We start from the raw sequence: 20,574 nt of genomic DNA on the forward strand, positions 1-20,574 counted from the left end.
GAAAGAGGGGGAGGCCTTCAACGAGATGGATTGATATGGTGGCTGCGATGATGGGCTCAAGTATAGCAGGGATTGTGGGGCTGGCGTGGGATCAGGCAGTGTTTTGTTCTGCTGTGCATGGGGTCGCTATGAGTCAGAATTGACTCGATGGCACTTAACATCAACAACAATACCACTCGGGAATCTCCAAGCTGTCTGTGCTGTGCCATCAGGATTGCTGCCAGACCGCAGCTCTATATGTCTACTTTTCTGTCATTTTCATGCAAATTCTTCTGCTTCTTGTGGTTTAGTCCACTTCTATATCCTTCCCTTCAAGGCTCAGGGATCCAGGATTTTCTTCTGTGTCTATGTTAATTGGTTCCCCTTTTCTTTTTTGAAGAGGGTCTGTGCAGTCTTTCTGCCTATTCTGCCATTTTGGAATCCCTATAACTCAGATTTTTTAACCTAAAATATAAAAATATAAAAGAAAGAATATGAGGCTTAGAGAATTTGATTCATAACTTGATGTGTATGTTCTAGAATTTACACCAAATGCATAATCGATGATAGGAAATGAACTTTTCACTTTTTTGTGAAGTACACAAAAAGACAAGCTACTGATTGGGAAAAAAATAAAATGCCAATAACATATCCAACACAGTACTTTTATTGAGAATATATGAAGAACTCTCAAAACTCAACAATAAAACAAAACATATCAAAAACCTAACTAGAAAATGTGCAAAGTACATGAATGGACATTTTATGGAAGGAGTATTTTACATATGGCAAATAAGTACATAAAAAGATGTTTAACATCAGTAATTATTTGGAAATGCAAATTAAAACCACAATTAGCTACAACAACAACAACAAAACAAACAACTTAGAGGATACTATTTACCAAACAGAAGAATTAAAAAAATAAAAATAAAAAAAACAGTAATAACACAAAATGCTTGTGAGATTGCAGAGAATCTGGACTATTTATACATTGCTGATGGGAATGTAAAATGGGACAGCCACTCGACAAGACATTTTGGCAGTTTTTACAAAGTTTACCCTATTGCTTAGCAATTACAATCCTGGGAATTTATTCCAGAGAAATGAAAACTTATGTTATTCAAAAACTTGTACACCAAAGTTCATAGCCTCTTTATTTGTAATAGTCAAAACTCCAAGCTGAAATGCTCTTCAGTGGTAAATGGTTGATAAACTGTGGCACATCCATACCATGGAGTGCTACTGTGCAATAAGAAGGAACAAACGGTAGATACACACAGCAACATGAATCACAAGGAAATATGCTTACTCTCAAAAGGTTACATAGTGTATTACCCCATTTATATAACATTTTTCAAATGACAAAATTAGAGAGCTAAAGAGTAAATTACAGCTGTGTTTGCCAGGGCTTAACTCGAAACAAAACCAAACTCACTGCCATCGAGTCGTATCTGACTCTTAATGACCCCTCTTTGGGTTTCCGAGGCAGTATCACTACGGAAGTAGATTGGCCAATCTTCCTTCTGGGGAGTGGCTGATGGGTTTGAACCATCAGTCTTCTGGCTAGCAGTCAAATGCCTTAGGCATTATGCCATCAGAGTTCCCTTGCCAAGGCTTAGGGAGTGGGAAATAGAGAGAGGGGTAGCACAAAAGGATAGCACAAGGGCTTTCAGTGATGGAATGGTTCTGTATTTTGATTACGTATCCTACCAAATAAAAAACTCACTGTCTGACTTGATTCTGACTTATAGCAACCCTGTAGGATAGATTAGAACTGTCCCATAAAGTTTTCAAGCCTGTAAATCTTTATGGAAGCAGATTATCTTTTTCCAGTGGAGGAGCTAATGGGTTTGAACCCACAACCTTTCGGTTAGCAGCCAAATGCTTTAACCACTGTGCCACCAGACTTCTTTGTATGTATCTACACATGTAACAAAATTACATCAAACAAACAAACGCAGGCACACACAGATGAGTGCATGCAAAACTGTTGAAAACATTGACAAAACAATACCAACTTTTATCAATTTCCTGTATTATAACTATAGAGAAATAAGATAATAATTTGGGCAAAGTGGATTAATAGTCTATGGAATATCTCTGTATTATTTCTCACAATTTCAAGTGAATCTCCAATTTTTTCAAAACAAAAAGTTTAGAAATAAGTATGAACTTTGGAGTAAACACTCTGTGTCTATGTCCTGGCCCTCCACTTATTGGTCAGTTAGGCATGTTATCTAACCTTTCATTGCCTGCCTTTAGTTTCCTCATCTAGAAAATGAGAATAACTCTAGTGTTTAAATCCTAGTATATTTAACTCATGGAAAAACTCAGCCTGGTGCTTAATGCAGAGTCAGTAATCAATAAAGCTTATCTACCATTAACAGTAAAAGAAAGTGCTGATATTTAAACATTGATCTATTTGATACAAAATTTTACTCTTTTTTGAAAGGTTAAAATGATGCACAACATGAGTATTCTTTCCTCTAATTTCATTTTAAAGCAGTAGAATCATTTGACGAACTTTTTCAAGTCCCTGGATTGTACAAACTCTTGATGCCCTCAGCTGCTAACAGAAAAGTTAGAGGTTGGAATCTACCCAGAGATACCTTGGAAGAAACGCCTGCTGATCTTCTGAAAACTTAGTCCTTGAAAACCTTATGGAGTACGGTTCTACTCTGACACAAATGGAGTCTCTTTGTGTCAAAATAGATTCCATGGCAACTGGTTAGGGTTTGAAGAGCTTTTAAACATTATCAGCACTGGATCCTCATCCCCAGGGATTCTAATGTAATTGGTCTTTCTTCAGAGTGAGCCCAGCTATTCGTATTTTTTCTTAAGCACTCCCCAGTTAATTCTAATGTATAGCCATGGTGAAGCACCACTGGTGTGAAGGATGGTTAAGTTTTGATTCTGTCTGCTTAAAAATTTCAAGTTGAATTAGTCTGAAGCTTGGTGACATTACTAGTGTTTCTTTCCTAGTTGTGGCTGGTAGCATCATTTCTCAGGGGAAAGCTCACCTAATGATTACATTCCCCTTGGATGCATGTGGCTGTGAGAATCAAGTGATTCCTAAGCTATTGCTTCATCCACAATCAGATAGAGAAAGCACTTTCCCAGGAGAATTTGGGCATGCCTCTAAGAACACACAGCCACCAGAGCATCAGTGCAAACTCAGCTGTGATAAGGCGGAGTACACACATATATGAGACCATTTGGAGGGTAGTTTCTTCCTCTAATCACGTATCAATGACAATTTTGGACCCACATTATAAATTATGCTTTTCTTTTTACACTTTTCTTTTTTCAAATTCAGACAAAAAACATGACAAATATTCTAATCAATACCCCTTCAGCACTTTTCAGGAAAAGAGATCTTTAAAGGAAAAAAAAAAAAAAAAAAACCTTTGCACTTTAGGTTTTCAATCTTCTATGTGTTTTAACACAACAGAAGAAAACACTTGTAGAATAAAAGGCATTTTTTGTTTTGCTTTACTTCTTTTTTTTTTTTTTTAAATACATAAAATTAATATCAGGATTACTCAATGTATTCACTCATTTCAAATACAATCTCTTCACTCCCTATCTACACATTCTCACCCCAAACAAATACACTGCAGGGTTTCAAAACCAGCCACCACACTTCCACCTATTTCTTCCTTTGCCACCTGACCCCACCCTTGAGAGCTGACATCTCTTCTCCACCTTGAATCTGCAATTTGCCTTGAGCACATGGCCTATGTCAGTTCTAGGCCTAGTACCTAAGACGCTTAGAAATTTCTGCTTTTGCTCTCTTGGAACTCAGAGGCCAACAGAGGAGACTGGGTTATCCTTTTAGAGAGAGGCCTTGTGGAGAGGCTATGCAGATCGAGATTCCACATAGAGAAAGAAGCTATTGACAAAAGAGCAAGGCTCCTTGTTCCAAGCACCAACAATCATGTGGGTGCAAGCAGACGTCTTGGACTGTCTAGTCCAGTTTAGCTGTCTACAGAGTGCAGCTTCTTGGGCAACCCCTGTGAGAGGCCTGTGAAGCATAAGTCTGTTCCAGCCACAGACATGAGTAGGTGTTGTGGTTTCTATGTCACTGTATTTGTTGTTGTTGTTGTGATTTGGGTGAAAATTTACAGAGCAAATACACTTTCCATACAGCAGATCACATACACTTTGTCTCATGACATTGACCACAATGTAGCACAATGCAACATCTCCTCTCCCACTTCCTCCCAATAGGTACTGCTTCCCTGTTTCCATCCCTCCATGCACTGCTACCCCCTGAGCTGCCTCCCTGTGCCAGAGCAGCCCTTCTTTCTCTCTTGCTTGTTCTCTCCAAGGAGTGTATCTACCTCAGGTAAATGCTCAGTTAGTATGTCTGTCTACTGCTTGGCTGGAAGCCACAGGTGTGCATTCAATTACAGACCTGAAGAGCAGCTAGGGGCCATAGTCTCAGTGGTTCCACCAGGCTCTATTGGGCCGACAAACCTATTCCCCACTTTTTTTTTTTTTTTTCAAATGATTTTGAATTTTGTTCCACATTGTTCCTCTTGTCTATCCAGGATCTCCTACAAAGATCCTCTTCCAAGTGGTTGACAGTAGTAGCCGAGCACTGTCTATTTCTTCTGGTCCATAGCCATATAGGCTGAAGATCGGATGGCGTACAAGTCCCTAGGACTTACTGTTTCCATGATATTTGCTTTTCTTTATTCTTCTTGGCTCTGGATGAGGAGAGACCCATCACTGCATCTAGATGTCAGCTTGCAAGCTTTTAAGATCTCAGTCGCTACTCACCACAGTAGAAGGTGGAACAATGATTTGTGTAGTATGTTATGTCAATTGAGCTTGATGTCCTATGCAACTATGGTCCCAAGCCCATAGGTTCAACTACTCAGTCCCTCTGGGTAGCTGGCTGTGACCAAGCAGTGACTACAACCTTGCCCCTTGTCAGCCCCATTATACACCCGGGAATCCAGATCATAAGCATAACGTTATTGGACCACTGTCCGCCAACCCTATACATGTTCTTGGGTGCATTCTCCACTTCATATAGATACCTAATATTTCATCCTGTCCACCCATCTATCCACCCATATACCCGTGTTTGCCTTCACTGAGCAGGCTATGCTATATGTGCAAAAGGGTTCATCTTTCTTGTTTGTACTTCCCACCTACCTCTCTATGTCTTTCTCTTCCTCAATTCCACTATATTGATCACTCACATTTGGTACATGTCCTTTTTCTTCACCCAAATCAAAACTTTTCTCTATCTATCTAACAGTATTCCCTCCCCTCCCCTCCCACCCCTGGTAACCAACAAAGAAAATGACCTTCCATGGATAAGCATTTCCTTGACTATTACAATAACGTAATAATACAGTATTTGTCCTTTTGTGATTGACTTATTTCACTCAGCATAATGTCTTCCAATTCATCCATGTTATGCAGTGTTTTGCAGATTCTACATTATTCTTTAGGGTTGCATAGTATTCCATTGTGTGTATGTACCATAGTTTGAATATCCATTCCTCAGTTGATGGACACCTAGGTTGTTTCCATATTTTAGCTATTGTAAATAGTGTTGCGATGAACATAGGTGTGCATATGTCTGTTCTTGTCATGGCTTTCACTTCTTCAGGATATATACCTAGTAATGGAATAGCTGGGTCAAATGGTATTTCTAGTTCAAACTTTTGAAGGAATCGCCATACTGCTTTCCACAGTAGTTGTACCATTTTACAGTCCCACCAGCAGTGTATGAGAGTCCCAATGTCTCCACATCCTTGCCAGCATTTGTTATTTTCTTTCTTGTTGAACTTTGCTACTAGTGCTGGAACAAAATAGTATCTCAGTGTTTTTATTTGCATCTCTCTATAGCTAATGATTATGAGTATTTCTTCATATGTTTGTTGGCCACCTGAATATCCTCCTTGGTGAAGTGTCTATTCATGTCTTCTGCCCATTTTTTAATTGGATTGTTTGTCTTCTTGTTATTGAGGTGTTGGAGTTTTCTATAAATTCTAGAGATAAGTCCATTGTCAGATATGTCATTACCAAATATTTTTTTCCCAATCTATAAGTTCTCTTTTGACTCTTTTGGAGAAGTCTTTGGAAGCACATAAAAATCTAATTTTTAGAAAGTCCCAATCATCTGGTTTCTCTTCTGCTGTTTGTGCATTTTGAGTTATGCTTGACAACCAATTTATGCCACATATTAGGGCCCTTAAATTTGCCCCTAGTTTTTCTTTGAGGAACTCTATAGTTTTGGGTTTCACGTTTAAGTCTTTGATCCACCTGGAGTTCATTTTTGTGAATAGTGTGAGGTACAAATCTTGTTTCATTATTCTACAAATGGATCTTCAGTTTTGTCAACATCATTTATTAAACAAACATCCTCTTCCCTGTTTAGTGGATTTTGGCCTTTTGTCAAAAATCAGCTGACTATAGGTCGATGGATCTATTTCTGGGTTCTCAATTCTATTCCAATGGTCTATATATCTGCCATTAATCCAGTACCAGGTGGTTTTGACTACTGTGTCTGTATAGTAGGTTTTGAGATCCAGCAGTGTGAGACCTCCTACTTTGTTTTTCTTCTTCAATAGTGTTTTGCTTATCTGAGGTCTCTTTCCTTTCCATATAAAGATAGTGATTTTTTTTCCATATCCCTAAAGAATGTTGATTGGATCTGGATTGGGAATGCATTGAATGTATAGATTGCTTTTGGTAGAATCGACATTTTCACAATGTTCAATCTTCCTATCAACGAGCATGGGATGTTCTTCCATTTATGTAGTTCTCTTATGGTTTCTTGAATTAGTTTTTTACTGTTTTCTTTGTACAGGTCTTTTGTGTCCCTGGTAAGATTTATTCCCAAATACTTTATTTTTTTGGTAGCTATTGTAAATGGTATTGAATTCCTTATTCATTCTTCAGCAAATCTTTGCTGGTGTAGAGGAATCCAACTGATTTTTGGATGTTGATCTTATATCCTGCCATGATGCTAAATCTCTCAATTAGTTCCAGATTTTTGACTGAGTCTCTTGGGTTTTCTAGCTATAGGATCATATCATCTGCAAATAGAGATAGTTTGACCTCTTCCTTACCAATCTGGATGCCTTTGATTTCCTTTTCTTGTCTTATTGCCCTGGCTAGGGCATTCAATACAGTGTTGAATAGAAGTGGTGATAGAGGGCATCCTTGTCTGGTTCCTGTTCTCAAGAGGAATGGTTTCAGTTTCTCTCCATTGAGAATGTTGGCAGTTGGTTTTGTATAGATGCCCTTTATTATGTTGATGAATGTCCCTTCCATTGCTATTTTTCTGAGACTTTTGATCAGGAATGGGTGTTGGATTTTATAAAATGCCTTTTCTGCATCAATTGATATGATCATATGGTTCTTCTCCTTTGTTTCATTTATGTGGTGGATGACGTTGACTGTTTTTCTAATGTTGAACCATCTTTGCATGCCTGATATGAACCCGACTTGGTCATGATGAATGATTTTCTTGGTATGTTGTTGCAGTCTATTGGCTAGGATTTTGTTGAGGATTTTTGCATCTGCATTCATGAGGGATATTGGTCTGTAGTTTTCCTTTAGAGTAATGGCTTTGCCTGGTTTTGGTATCAAGGTTATGCTTGCTTCATAAAATGAGTTAGGGAGGATTCCATCCTTTTCTATGTTTTGGAATAGTTTGAGTAGGATTGGTATCAGTTCTTCTCTGAATGTTTTGTAGAATTCTTTGGTGAAACTCTCTGGGCCAGGACTTTTTTTTAGTTGGCAATTTTTTGATAGCCTGTTCAATTTCTTCTTTTTTGATGGGGTTGTTCAACTTTTCCACATCAGTCTGTGTTACTTTAGGTAAATGGCGTGCTTCTAGAAAACCTTCCATTTCTTCCAGATTTTCAAATTTGTTGGAGTACAGTTCTTCATAGTGTCTTGATATTATCCTTTCTATTTCAGTTGGTTCTGTTGTGATGTCACCCATTTCATTTCTTTTTCGTGTTATTTGTATTCTCTCCTTCTTTTCCTTTGTTAAATTTGAGAGTGGTTTTTCAATTTTATTAATCGTTTCAGAAAACCAACTTCTGGTCCTGTTGAGTTTTTCTATTGCCCTTCTATTTTCTGTTTCATTGATTTCTGCTAGAATCTTGATTATTTCCCTTCTCCTGGTGACTGAGGGCTCTTCTTGCTATTCTTTTTCTAATTGTTGGAGATGTTGGTTTAAATTGTTGATTTTGGCTCTTTCTTCTTTTTTGATGTGTGCTTGTATTGCTATAAATTGGCCTCTGATCACTGTTTTTGCTGTGTCCCAAAGATTTTGGTGTGTTGTGTTTTCATTCTCGTTTGATTCAAGGAATTTTTGAATTTCTATTTTTATTTCTTCTCTTACCCAGTCTTTCTCTAGGTGGGTACTGTTCAGGTCCTATGTGTTTACTCTTTTTCCGTTGATCTTCCTGTTGTTGATTTCTAATTTGATAGCATTATGATATGAGAAAATGGTTTGCAGTATTTCAATGTTTTTAAATTTAATAATGGTTGCTTTATGGCCTAACATATGGTCTATCATGGAAAAAGTTCCATGTGCACTGAAGAAGAATGTATATTGTGTTGCTTTTGGGTGAAGTGCTTTGTAGATGTCGATAAGGCCCAATTGGTGGAGTGTATTATTTAGCTTTTCTGGATCTTTATTGAGTTTCTTTCCAGTTGTTTTATCTTTCAAAGAAAGCGGTGTATTAACATCTCCCACTATGAGAGTGGAGTCATCTATTTTGCTTTTCAACTCTTTTAAAGCCTGGATTATGTATTTTGGGGCCCTTTCATTGGGTTCATAGGTATTTATTATGGTTGTATCTTCATGAGCAATTGATCCTTTAATCATTATATATCTTTCCTTGTCTCATATGGTGGTTTTTGTCTTAAAGTCAATTTGATCAGAAATTAATATTGCCACTCCTCCTCTCTTACAGTTGCCATTTGCTTGATATATCTTTTTCTAACCTTTGAGTTTTTGTCTATTTTTGTCATTATCTCTAAGGTGTGTCTTTTGTAGGCAGCATATTGATGTGTTTTGTTTTCTTATCCAATCTGCAACACTCTGTCTCTTGAGTGGTGCATTTAATCCATTAACATTCAGTGTGAGTATTGACAAGTATGATTTAGTTGTTATCATTTTGGTATGTGATTTTTCATAGTGTCCCTGGTTTCTTTGTTCCATATTTTTTCTCTGCTGAGCTCATTATGTTTATGAATCCTGTTATCATTTCTTCGTTGCTGTTGATTTAGTATTTGCTGAGTATTTGTGCTTGTCCTCTTTTTGATTGTGATATGAAGGTTTATCATCTTTCTTTGAGGTTACCCTATGATTTTTAATTTTCCCCCTGAGTTTAGAACAGTCCATTCTGTCTTGCAACTTTCTTAACTTCCTCACCATTTAGAAGTTCTGTAACTACACAGTCCTTTCCCTCTTTTTGTTTGTAGTTGTCCTTATTCCAATTGATGTCTCTGGTTCCCTGTTTACTGTTTTGTAAGTTCATTTTGCTTTGGATATATCCATAGCTGTGGTTTCTGGGATATGTCATCTTGTGTATTAATGGTTGGTTGTTATTTGCTATTTTTGGTTCTCTGTTCAAAGGACTCCCTTTAGCATCTCTTGTAAGGTTGGTCTGGTTTTAACAAATGCCCTTAGTTTCTGCTTATCTGGAAATCTCCTAATTTCACCATCATATTTGAGGGACAATTTTGCTGGGTATATAATTCTTGGTTGAAAATTTTTCTCTTTCAGGGGTTTATATATACTATCCCATTGTCTTCTCACTTGCATGGTTTCTGCTGAGAAATCAGAGCTTATTCTTACTGACTGACCTTTGTATGTAACTTTTTGTTTTTCCCATGTTGCTCTCAGGATTCTGTCCTCGTCCTTGGTTTTGGTGAGTTTGATGATGATATGTCTCGGTGATTTTCTTTTGGGGTCTCTCCTGTTTGAGGTTCATTGGACTTCCTGAATGATCTGTTCTCCTCTTTCATCATACCAGGGAAGTAGAATCCCTGTGTGTAGTGTGGATATGTGTTTCTGTTTGTTTTAAAGGGGGTTTAGAGTTCAAAGTGGGAGGTTTTATGGTAATTGGCTGAATATGTTTTCTTCTATTGAGTGAGTGAAGATACTGGCGGAGAAGGTGGGAGCGGGAAAAGGAAAGCTTGGTGTTTCTAGGGTCAGTTTCTAGGGCTCTGAGCAGGCTATTTTTGATGAGTATTTATTTGCAAGACTGCAGCTCAACCTCAGGAAAGATTCTTATTGTTAGTGCATCACAAATTTCTGTCAATTTCAGGCATACTCAAAGATCCTGCTTCAGCAGCCTCACAGCGCTAAAGAATGGCTCCAAGGCAAAAATGCCACGAGTGCGGTTTCTTCCCTCTCCCTGTTCTGTCTGCCCATGGTGCTGATGTAATCCCACCAGATGGCTAATGGCCGGCCCTGGAGTTTGTCTGTGATACCGCCCAGCTGCAGCACCAAAGATGAGCACAGTTTCAGCTGTGTTATGGTCAGGGAAGTACCTGCTAGTGACCTGAGGTCCCGATCTCTGTGACAAAGAAAAGCATGATGTCTCCCAGTCTGACTCCAGTCTACTCTGTGACCCGCTGGGAGGGGAGGGAGCTACCCTTCTTGTTGCAACAGTAAGTTTTCCTCTGAATCTCAGCGGAGGTGTCCATGCCCACAGCCAGCACCCAGGAGACCCAAATTACCTCCAAAAAATCAAGATCAGCTGCTGGAGACATGTCTCTGCTGCTGTCCACTGGAATATTAGAGTGGTCGCTGGTAAGTTGTTATAAGGCATCCTCCCTCTTGGCTCGGGGATCTCAGGTGGGCGCCCTAGCCTGGTACACAATGACTGCTCCAGAAGAGTTTCCAATGCCTCTCTTGGGTGCCCGTCCATCCTCCTCCAGTAGCTCTTTCCTAAATAATCTCCCTATGCCTTTCCTCTAATTCTGCTCCTTCATGTTTGATGTACTCTGAATCTGTGAGCTGTTCAGAGCACTGAAATTCCTAATTTAAACTGTTGTGGCTAGTTTTCTGAGACCTTAGATGCCAGAGGGATAAAGCGTGGTGCTCACTGGCTTGATTCCATTTTGAACTCATCTATGCCACTTTATTTTGGGGTAGTTTGTTTTACAGTAGTATTGATAAGTGAAAACATTCACTGTTTCCTTGACTTCAGGAAGAACTGACAAATTTGGCTGGTGCTCATAATTACAAACACCTTTGACAGTGCTCAGTTCCCAGTCTCCAAATTTCCATTGATGTTTTTCTTAAGAAATGTAGTTCTTCTTTGGCGAGTAGTAACTGGGATCTTAAAAGCTTGTGAGCAGCCATCTAGATGCAATGATGGGTCCCTGCTCATCCAGAGCAAAGAAGAATGAAAAAAAAAAAAAAAACGAACACATGAAAAAAATTAGTCCTTGCAAGTGGTACACCATGTGATCCTCAGCCTATACAACTATGAGACCTACTAGAGGGTGCCTGGCTACCACTGTCAACCACTCAGAGCAGGATCTGTATAGTAAATCCTGGATAGAGTGGGAGAACAATGTGGAACAAAACTCAAAATCATTAAAAAAAAAAGACCAGGTTTGTTGGTCTGATAGAGCCTGATAGGACCACTGAAACTGTGGCCTCTAGTTGCCCTTCATGTCTGGAATTGAACCCACTCCTATGCTTCCAGCCGAACACAAGACAGGCATATGAGCTGAATATTTACATTAGGTAGAGACATTCCTTGGAGAGATTAATCATGGGAGAATGGAAGGGCTGTGTATGCACAGGGAGATAGCTCAGGGGGCAGGAGTGTAAGGAGGGAAGGACACAAGGAAGAGGTAACTATGGGGAGAAAGCGGGAGGGGAGTTACTGAATTGTGGGAAATTTTAGTCAATGTCATGAGACAATGTGCATGTGAGGTGCTGTATGGAAAGTGAATTTGCTCTGTAAACTTTCACCAATCACAATAAAAAATACACACACACAAAAAGAAATGTAGGTCTTCGTGCTTATTAACTTAAACACACAGGAAGTCACACCAACACCACCATCACCACTGCTACCAATAATAATCATTAAAAAAATTAATAATTGTGACCTGTCTTGCTTTGTGTGGTCAACTTGAGAAGCATGGTTGGTAATTGTGTTAACAGAATCAAGGAATTTTCAACTCAGAGATGAACAATAGACAGAGAGGCCAGTATTTAAACTCAAATTTAATGTACTGGAGATGGGCAATTCACAGGCTTTGTGGCCGGGTTTCCCAACAACAGTCTCTAAACATGAATTGCATGTCTTTTCTTTCAATATATTTTTTCTAAGTAACATTAGTATATATTTATCAGTATATCAGTTCAAAAATGCTAAGCTCTTTAATGATATACTGTAGATAGGTAGTAAAAGGGAGATTTGGAAAAGAAGGATTGTAAAGGGGGAACCAAAGCTGTTCCTAATACAGGTTAGATGACATGTAATAAAAAGCTGAGAGCAAACTTATTTTGGGCTCCAAACATGTTATGATGTAAGAGCAAAATTAATACTCATGTTTCTGTTGAAGGGTCTCAGACAGAGCACTGTGGATTACTCTAGGCCATTAATAACCAAGACCAGCTTGAAATAACCATGGCAACAAGCAGCAGCTAAGTACAGTATAATCACTCTGATTACCATAGAATTAGCACAAAACAAATGTTTATTCTTTTCCTAAATAGATGTATTATTATGATGTTAATAGCTTCCTATTTATCCCAGGTTTTCTACCAGTTTCCCATCACCACTCCAGCTCTGAACAATAGGAAGGCACACATTTGCTTGACATTTTGTTTCTGATTTCTTTTCTCAACAGCCAAGAAGAGGGCAGGGGGGAATGGGTGCTAGCTGACCTTTCATCTCCCTTCCGCTCTTGCCTCAGTCCGATACACCAGAAAACATAACACATACATTGATTCATTGATCATTGTCTGGGCACTAGGAGGAGTATACTAACCTCTAAGCCTGTGCATTGATTGATGTTTCAGATTATAATGATCATCTTGAATTGCATATTAATTAGAGACTTGTAATTTTGGTATCCACAGAGCAAGTGTTCCAAATCTGGTTTGTTCTAGGCATATACATATGGTCTGTGACCAGGTAGACACACCTAAGTCTATTGTTACCTGCCTCTGTCCTTGCACTGTATGCACCTGACAGACACATGATCAGGCTAGGTGTGACACAGGCCTGCAAGTGGAGGCTGAAGTCTAGTCTAGTCAAAGCCTCTTTGCTTGCTGGCAATGTGAGGCGTGATGACAGCTGGCACTTGCTCTTCCCCCAAACCCCTTTTCACAGTACCCAGCACCACACTTCCACATGCGATTGAAGCAATTAGCTGCCGTGTGGCTGATGTACCCCGCAGAGGACTGGTGGCTCGTCTGACACATCTGGGCACTGAAAGTAATTGAAACAGCTGCTTTCACCCATATGGCAACCAAAGCTGGTCGTGCAAAGTCTGCTGCCTGGGCTGTACCAACCTCAGGCAAATTAGCCATCATTAATCCCCAGATCTGACCAGCATACGCAGTGCCACTAATCAAGACAGCTGGGGAGGTGGGGGCTGAGGAGGAAAGTCCCTGCAAGATTTCTAAATGGCATCCCAGGTTAAAAAATAAAACACACATACACAGGAAGAAAAAAAAAAAAAAAAAAACTTCCTCCTCATGAACACGTTACTTCTCCCCGCCTCTTGAGGGTCGTCTCTGCCTGTTGGTGCTCTTTCTTCACTGGGAAATTCTAAAATAGCATAGCAACTTTCTAGAAGTGTCAGGCTGCTCTATGCAAGCCTGGCATCCTACAGTTATAAACATCTGGTTGCAATGAAAGTGAGAACTGGGATAACTTGTGAGATTATGCTCTCACACTGAAGCCAAGAGAAGCATAGTCATGAGGCCCTCCATTGAGAAGATGACCATACTTGAGTCAAACTGGGAGGATGGGCAGCTTTTCTTCTCAGGGTTGGCACACTACCTTTGGAGGTAATTTTGTTTGTATCTCTCTGACTCAGAAGGGCAGGCATTCTTTGCAATTTTCATATGGAATTCTTAGGTAAAGACTAAACTAGTTGCCAAACTGATGCTGACTCATGGCAATGCCATGTCAGGGTAGAACAGTGCTTCATGGGGTTTTCAGTGGCTAGTTTTTCACAAGTAGGTAGCCAGGCCTTTCTTCTGAGGTACTTTGGTATGGATTCAAACCTTTAGAATTTGGCAGTCAGGTATGTTAACTGTTTGCACTGGCCAGGACTTGAGGTAAAGAATAGTTGCTGCAAATGAGCCTTGTTGGCCTGTGAGAGGTTAGATACCATCTGGTGGGTTAAGGAAGCTCCCTCATTCCTGACACAGAGATTTTTTACAAGAAGAGCCTGAAACTTCAAAAGACTGTACTGACTCAAATTCCACATTTAGGATGGGGACAAGAGGCTGTCTCATTCACACCCTTCAATTGATGTTGTTGTTCAGACGGCTCCTCATTATTCCTGACAATGCCCCACACATTAAATAAGCTGTGTGGCACATCTGGACAGGGGAATGGAGTGGAAGTGTAATTGCAATGTGTCAGAGACTCATCTGGAATGATTGGGGTGTCTGTGTGTCTATGTACTAACCCCTGAGGCCAGGAAGAGTGTTTGCGAGAGAGTTCAGACATAAAGATTTTCAGTTTTTGAGAAAAGGAAATTTATATGGGAAATTATATTTAAATAAGAAAATATAGCAGCTGTTAGACTATCTTCAATTGTTCTAGTTCCTGATGTTTTCTCTGCGTTCCATTGGAAAATGTCTTTCTAGTGAAAGGAACTAGAAAATTGATTGATTGATTGATTCTAATCACTTCATTGGAGAGGACTTCTACTTTCTCCTCCTCATTGTTCCTTTTGTACCAAAGTTTGAAGTCCCAACAAGAGACAGAATGTACACTATTTCAGTGCATGGAATAACATTCTACTCATATAAGAAGAGAGGGTGAGATGAGCTTCAATTATGGGCACCAGTCTTCCATGGCTGGTGAGAACCCCTTGTAGCCAGTGTAGTGCAAATATTCTACACACATCCTTCTTGTGCTGCAATAGATGGAGATCCTGTTCACTCCCCTGCCAGAAATAGATATGAAGTGAGGTTGGCCAGGTTTCACATGATGCCTGTGCTTGAGTAAAAGCCAAAGTTATTGTGTGTCCAGAATAGGGAAGAAGCCTTCTCTGTTAAGGAGAAGAGAAAAGGAGAGAGCTAGAGACCCAATTCTTAGCCTCCTTATCAAAGAATGCTCTGAGCCCAAGCCCTCTACTTAGGCAGACTGGATGGAAGATCTAGAGGCAGATCATACTACCAGTGTTTCCTCTACACGAACCTGTCCTATGTGATAATTAACATAAAATAAATCCTAAAGGACGTCTACAATGTGAGACAATTATTTAGTTCATAGTGGAAATAGTCTAAACAAATATAAAGATTTTTCTCCCCATAAACTCTGAGATTATCCTCATGAAAACTGTTTTCTAGTTTTGTTTTAGGCATTGGAGGGAAAAATAGAAACTACCCTTTGTAAATACAGAAAAAATAGCAGTTTGTAATAAGAGCTACCTCAACAAATGTGATAAAAATGAAAGAAATAATACAAAAATATATTATGATACATCTTGAAACCCTTATCTTGATTGCCTTTATGTGTGGTTAGATTTTCTCTTAATACAAAATCAATATTTTTGAAATAATAGCCTTTTTCTTCCTTTTACTTTCCCCGGATACTCCTTTAAGTGGATTCTGGAGCTGCATGACCATGTCTTCCTTTTTAGTGTGTAGTTAGTGTTCTTGTCCTCAATTCACATTTATTCCATACAGACCTATTATTTCATTACTACCACCTAAAAATAATAGCATTTATTAAGAGATGCCTGTTGTGTGTTCCTGGGTAGTGCAAGCACTTAATGTGCTCAGCTGTTACTGAAAGAATAGAGGTTTGAGTCCACTCAAAGGTGCCTTGGGAAAAAAGCCTTGAAAAAAAGAAAATGAATGAGACTACACACTCAAATATAGACAGATTTGACAAAGGTCATTTCTACATATGTATCTGTATCTATCTATCTATCTATCTATCTATCTATCTATAATATGTATCTATATACTATATTCATGCAAATATATCCTTTAATATAGTAGAGCATATGGGGGGTGGGAAGTTATGAAAATTTCTTAACCATAAACAAACACCTTGAGGGAATGAGTCAGAGGGACTAGGGGCTCAGGGCCATAGTCTCAGAGACATCAAGTTTAATTGGCATAACATAGTCTACAAGACAATGTTCTATATTCTACTTTGGTAAGTATCAGCTGAGACCTTAAAAGCTTATGAGTGGCCACCTAAGGACAACCATTCATCACTCCCTGTGTGGAGCAAAGAAGAGTGAAGGGTCAAAGATGTATGGGATCAATTAGTCCAAAGGACTAAAGGACCATGTGAACCCCAGCCTCTATGACTCTGAGACCAGAACTAGATAGTGCCTGGCTATGACTGACAACTACTCTAAAAGGGATCACAATACTGGGTCCTGGATAGAGTGGAAGAAATATGTGGAACAAAACCCAAAATCATAAAAAAAAAAAAAAAAAAAATCCAGCCTTGAAGTTCCAGTAAGATGGAGGAATAGGCAGAAAAAAATACACAGACCCTCTACAACAAAGAAAAAGGGAACCAATTAATATAGATACCATAGAGAATTCTGGAGCCCTGAGCTTTGAAGGGAAGGATGCAGAAGTGGACTAAACTCCAACTAGTAGAGGAACCTGCAAGAAAACATCAAAAAAGGAGACATACAGAGCTGCAGTCTATCAGCAATCCTGGCAGCATGGGCAGCTTGGATGTTGCCAAGTGTGTTAAGACCTAAGAATTAACCTGAAAATTGAGACTGCTAGCCAGGGCTGCACAAAGGACTGCACTGGTGGCTGGTGACTTAAAGGGGAGACAGTGGAGAGGGAGATGGGCTGAGCCATTGAGTTTTGGCTGTCTGGAAAGCACAGCCATTTTGAATGTTTACAAGTGGTTCAACCATTTGGATTAATATTATTATTTTCATTCTTTTTATTATTTTTCTTTCTTCTTTCCTTCCCAGGTACTAGTTTTCAAGTTTTTCTCTCTTCTATGTTCCTGGTCCCCATTTTTTCCTCTCTTGTGGTTTTCCACATTCCTTGTTTTTCTTTTTTGTACTTTCCCATTTTTTCCTTCATTGTTCTCCTATTCTACTTCTTTTCTCTTATTCCCCCCTACACAGATATCGTGAGTGTTTCTTTTTCCATTTTTCCACTTCTCTATGTATATTTCCTTTGATATTTTAAAGTATTCATTAAATATTTTTTCTCATTTATTGCCTTTCCCTCCCTCCATCTTTTCCCCCTTTTTCTGTTTATGGTGATTGTTCCTGTGTGTTTCTTTGTCCACTTGCTCTTACTTATTTGATGGTTTTTCAATAGTTGTTTTTGTCTGAGTGGGAGACAGAACCATGCCCATGCAATGCAACCACACCCACACTTCCTGCAGCTCCATTAACTGAGTGAGAGCCACCACTTCCTTCTGCACCAACTGGCCAATGATACATGACCACCAATAAGAGCCTGACTCACCCTTAACTGCTCTTTACCAACAGTTAACAGAGATCTGTGCAGCCACTCTCATTCTTTATCACACCCACCAGAAGACAGGTAGTGAATGCATAAGTGCTACCAACTAGGAAATAGAGGAACACAGTACCCTGCTTACTCAGATAAAACCAAACATAATAATAAAAAAAGAAAATGAAAATCTTGGCCTAATCACTCCAACATACAACCACAAATTAAATATAAAGTCAACAAAGTCACAATGTCTTGGAGACAACAGACCATCACAGTCCACACAAAGAAGCAAGATAAAGCAGTAGAAACAAGGGAGCAGGATACAGACCCAGAACACATCCCTGAGGAATAAGTAGTATTGGAATTCTCTGATAAAGAATTAAAAGAATTATACTTAGGTATGGAGCTCTGGTAGCATAGTGCCTAAGGCACTTGACTGCTAACCAGAAGGCTGGCAGTTCAAACCCACCAGTCACTCCTCAGAAGGAAGGTTGGGCAATCTACTTCTATAAAGATATCACCTCGAAACCAAAGGAGGGGTTGCTATGAGTCAGGTTTGACTTGATGGCAAATAATAACAACAACAACAACAACAACAGCATACTTAGGTACCTTCAATGGATTGAGAGACAGATTAAGAAAAACATTGACAAAATTAAGGAAAACACAGAAAAAACCCTAAAACAGTTTCAGAAGAAAATACAAGAAAAAAATGACAAAATAAATGAAAAATTAGAAATGATACAAAATCCACAGGTAGAAATACAGAAAATTAATACTAAATTTCCAGAAATAGATAACACACTGAAAGGTCAAAGGAGTAGAATTGATTCAATACAAGACAGAATTAATGCAATTAAAGAAAAAACCCTGAATACTTCTTTGGAGAGGGATCAGTCAGGGAAAAAAAAAAAAAATGAAAATGAAATGAAGAAAGCATAAGGTTCATGTGGGATACCATCAAAAGGAATAACTTAAATGTCATTGGAATTCCAGAACAGGAGAGAAAAATAAAACCACTGAGAAAACTGTCCAAGAGTTGTTGGAGGAGAACATCTTTGATATGATGAAAGATGAGAATATATCCATTCAAGAAGTCCAACGAAACCCAAACAGGATAGACCCCAAAAGAAAATCACCAAGACACATCATCATCAAACTCACCAAAACCAAAGACAAAGACAGAATCCTGAGAGCAGCACATGAAAAACAAAAAGTTACGTACAAAGGACAGCCAGTAAGAATAAGCTCTGATTTCTCAGCAGAAACCATGCAAGCAAGAAGACAATGGGATGGTATATATAAAACCCTGAAAGAGAAAAAATTTCACCCAAGAATTATGTACCCAGTAAAATTGTCCCTCAAATATGATGGTGAAATAAGGAGATTTCCAGATAAGCAGAAACTAAGGGAATTTCTTAAAACCAGACCAACCTTACAAGAGATGCTAAAGGGAGTCCTTTGAACAAAGAACCAAAAATAGCAAATAACAACTGACCATTACTACACAAGATGACATAACCCAGACACCACAACTATGGACATATCCAAAGTAAAATGAGCTTATAAGATTCTAAACAGGGAACCAGAGGCATCAATTGGCAAGTGAGGACAACTACAAACAAAAAGAGGGAAAATATTGTGTAGATACAGAATTTTTAAATGGTGAGGAAGTTAAGAGAATTGCAATATAGAGTGGACTGTTCTAAATTCAGGGAGAAAATTATGAACTATAGGATAACCTCAAAGAAAAATGATAAACCTTCACATCACAATAAAATAGAGGACAAGCACAAATATTCAGCATATACTAAAACAACAGCAACAAAGGAAGTGATAACAGGATTCATAAACATAATGGGCTCAGCACAGAAAATAATATGGAACAAAGAAACCAGGGACCATGAAAAAACACATAACAAAATGACAGCAACAAATTCTTATGTGTCGATGATTACACTGAATGTTAACGAATCAAATGTACCACTCAATAGACTGAGAATTGCAGATTGGATAATAAAACAAAACCCATCAATACACTGCCTACAAGAGACATACCCTAGAGATAAAGACAAATATAGACTAAAAACCAAAGGTAGGAAAAGATATATCAAGCAAATGGCAATTTTAAGAGAGCAGGAGTGGCAATATTAATTTCTAATCAAATTGACCTTAAGACAAAAAGTATCACATGTATAAAAGAAGGACATTACATAATGATTAAAAGATCAATTGTACATGAAGATATAACCATAATAAATATCTATGGACCCAATGAAAGAGCCTACAAATGTATAAATAAGACTTTAAGACAGTTGAAAAGCCAAATAGATGACTCCACTGTCATAGTGGGAGAGTTTAATTCACCATTTTCATTGAAAGATAGAACAACTGGAAAGAAATTCAACAAAGATGGAGAAAAGCTAAACAATACAATCCACCAACTTGGCCTAATAGACATCTACATAGAACTTCACCCAACAACACCACAATATACATTCTTCACCAGTGCACATGGAACATTTTCCATGATAAACCATATGTTAGGCCATAACCAAGCCTTCATAAATTTAAAAACATTGAAATACTATAAAGCATCTTCTCAGATCATAATGCTGTCAAATTAGAAATCAACAATAGGAAGATGAACAGGAAAAGAGTAAATACATGGATACTGAAAAACACCATCCTTGAGAAAGACTGGGTAAGAGAAGAAATAAAAATAGAAATTAAAATTTCCTTGAATCAAACGAGAATGAAAACACAACATACCAAAAATCATTGGGACACAGCAAAAGCAGTGATCAGAGGCCAATTTATAGCAATAAGTGCACACATCAAAACAGAAGAAAGAGCCAAAATCAACACTTTAAATGAACATCTCCAACAATTAGAAAAAGAACAGCAAGAAAAGCCTACAGTCACCAGAAGAA

This window comes from Orycteropus afer, unplaced genomic scaffold (genome assembly GCF_000298275.1).
Source record: "Orycteropus afer afer isolate SDZICR_OR568_19922 unplaced genomic scaffold, OryAfe1.0 scaffold00019, whole genome shotgun sequence".
In the NCBI taxonomy this organism is placed as follows: domain Eukaryota; kingdom Metazoa; phylum Chordata; class Mammalia; order Tubulidentata; family Orycteropodidae; genus Orycteropus; species Orycteropus afer.